Source organism: Dama dama, chromosome 18, assembly GCF_033118175.1.
Source record: "Dama dama isolate Ldn47 chromosome 18, ASM3311817v1, whole genome shotgun sequence".
NCBI lineage: Eukaryota > Metazoa > Chordata > Mammalia > Artiodactyla > Cervidae > Dama > Dama dama.
The window spans coordinates 7,231,833-7,234,788 of record NC_083698.1 but is presented as its reverse complement, the minus strand read 5'-3'; positions in this window follow the sequence as shown (position 1 = coordinate 7,234,788).

Below are 2,956 nucleotides of genomic sequence, written 5' to 3'. Positions count from 1 at the left end.
TCCTCTGTGTGACTTCCTGGATCCTTTATACAAGAATCTAGGGAACTGATTTCAAGTCAGAGGCAAAGAAAATCCTGCCTTCGCTACGCAGATTTAAAAATATGTATATATTTTTAGTTTAGTTTTTGGCTGTTCTGGGTCTTGATTGCTGCGTGGGCTTTGCTAAGTTGTGAGTGGGGGCCTCTCACTGTGGTGGGTTGTCTTGCGGAGCATGGGCCTTAGGGCATGCAGGCTTCAGGACTTGTGGCCCACAGGCTCAATGGTTGTAATGTAGGGGCTTAGCTGCTGCCAGGCAAGTGGGATCTTCCCGGATCAGGGATCTAACTTGTGTCTCCTGCATTGGCATGCGGATTCTTTATTGTTAAGCCACCAGGGAAGTCCAAGGATTTTTTTTTTTTTTAAGCTTCTTTGGAACATGTCCACCACGTTAACCTGATTTGGGTTTTCTTTAAGAAAGTTTCTCAGTATTTGAAATATTTCTAGGGAGGTTTTTAAGATTCTTTTGTAAATACTGATTGTAGTCAGATTTCACTCACCAAGCGAGACTCAGGTCCACTTTAGCCTGGCAGCAGCCCTGCATCAGTGCCTCCGTGTCCCTCAGCTTCCTCCTGGAGTCAAACCCCACCTCTCCCGACTGCAGGCAGAGGGGGATTTGGAGGGCATTACAGGGTGTCCCTTCCTGTCTCAGATGGGTTTGGCAGTAGCTGTTTTTGGGGTGTCCCCAGGTCCCCCAGCCCAGAGGCAGTTGCCCCAGTTGCCTTGTTGGCACACCTACACCTGGTAATGTTTGGTATTGACTCTGTTTTAGGTTCTCAAAGTGGGCTGTTTTCTGACTGCACACCGAGGCCCGCACTTGTGCTTTTTGGTTTGGGGAATTGTGTGGGGACCATGCTGTTGATGTATGAATATGGTCTGTGCACTCTTCAAAAAGCCTCTTTCCTGAGATTTTGAGGTTCATCCCAAATTGAGGGTTGGTAATCAAGTCATTCAAGAGGCACCAAGCTGGGCACCGGTCCAGATGCCAAGACCCCTCTATTACAGGGAGGAGCCAGTTAATGACTCCATGTTAGAACTTTTACTTTAACCCTTGCTTCCCTGTTGCTTTTCTTCACTAAAAGGATACTGTTTATACATAGTGGTCTGCCTGGGGGAATCCTGCCTGGCTGCCTGAATACTAAACCAAAGTGCCTTTGATCAGGACCCTGTCCACCTGTGGACGGCTACAGGAAGGAAGAAATGAACACATCCCCTCCCCAAGGCTTGCCATTCTAGGAGATATTTGCAAGATCAATGGCCTTTTAACATTGTTTCCTCACCTTCCCCATCTCTGTTTTATAAAAGAACCTGGCATCCAGACCTCAAGATGGTTACTTTGAGACCTTACCTGTCAGTCCAGCTTTTGGAATTAAGTTGTATTCCTCGCCTCAGCAGCTGCTCTCCGTTAATTGGCCTGTGGTGCAGTGAGCTGGGTGAACCTGGACCTTGTAACACCTCCTGGCTCACCCTTGCTAGAGGCTGCAGTGGAGAAGGAATGCCTGCGGTTTCTCCCTTAGCCCCCTCAAGGGATATCTGCTGCACCCCAAATTTGAGGCTGCTCCAGAAGGAGCCGCCTGCAGCCCCCCAGCAGCTGGCAGGTCCTGGAATATGTGTGTCCTCTTGAGTCTGGCCGCCTCTGACGCTGTCTCAAGCTGCAGGAGCTGTATCCAGGCTCCTGTCACCATGCTCACATCTGCCCCCCAATTCCCAGGGCCCCAGACTTAAGCGGAGACACTTCCAAGTCCGTCTGCTCGCGGGTCTGCTCTGCCCGCAAACCTGGGTGCAGGGGCAGACAGGGTAGGTCTCTGGATGCCAGGCTGGTGGGCTGGCTGGCGACCCCCGCAGCCCAGCTGTCTGGCTAGGACCCCGTGGTCACCAGGCTCAAGTCCCGTGAGGAGCCGCGGGGACCTGCAGGCGGGTCCTGTGTGTGCCGCGGGGTGGGAAGCGGGGAGAAGGCAGGAGCTAGGCAGTCAGCAGCACGAGAAGCTGTTTACAGCCAGAGAAACGGTATCCTGCGACCGCCGTCCCTGCGGCGTCTCCCGGGCCGGCGGTCCCTGCCCCGCGCCCACGGATGGAGCCTCCCTGGAACCTGCTCACGGGCCCTCTCCTCCTCGGCGGCGAGGACGAGGGACGGGACTCGAGACGAGGTTCTTCCTCAGCGATGCCGAGGCCACGCGGAGGCGCCCGGCTGGGCCTGCGCCGCTCTCTGCTGGCCGCAGTGGGAAGGGCCGGGCTCACCCGCGGGGCTGCGCTGTACCCGTCCGATGGGGTAAAAGCAGCTGATCGCACGCATTTCCAGCGAGACATCCGACCCTGTGGACTAACAGAAATCCGGGACGACTCCAGAGCGGACGCTCCCCCGCCCTCCGCACCCGGGTCCCCCCACCTCCATCCTGCGCTGGCAGAGAGAACCGGCGCCAGCACCGAGGCGCGGGGCACCTGGAGAGCTGCTTCAGGTGTGTGTATGTGGGGGGGCGCTGCGCGCACACGAAACACAGACGCCCATGTCCACACGTGCTCCGTGCACACGCGGGCCCTCAGACATTAACCAGGTAGAAAACGAGTGGTACTCAGTGGCCTTAACCTCCTCCCGGAAAAGGAGAACTTCGGCCCAGAGCCCACCCTCTGGGCCAGCCTGGGAGCCCTGACGAGGGTGGGGCACGCCTGCTCCTATTAGGGTCTCCTCCAGGTGGCGCTAGTGGCAAAGATCCCGCCTGCCATGCAGGAGACAGAGACCCGGCTTCGATCCCTCGATCGGGCAGATCCGCGCCAGGATGGCACAGCAACCCACTCCAGTGTTCTTGCCTGGAGAATTACACGGCCAGAGGAGCCTGGTGGGCTACAGTCCGTAGGGTCTCAAAGAGTCAGGCACGACCGAAGCGGCTGAGCACACATGTACCAGAGAGTGGTTTAAAAAGAA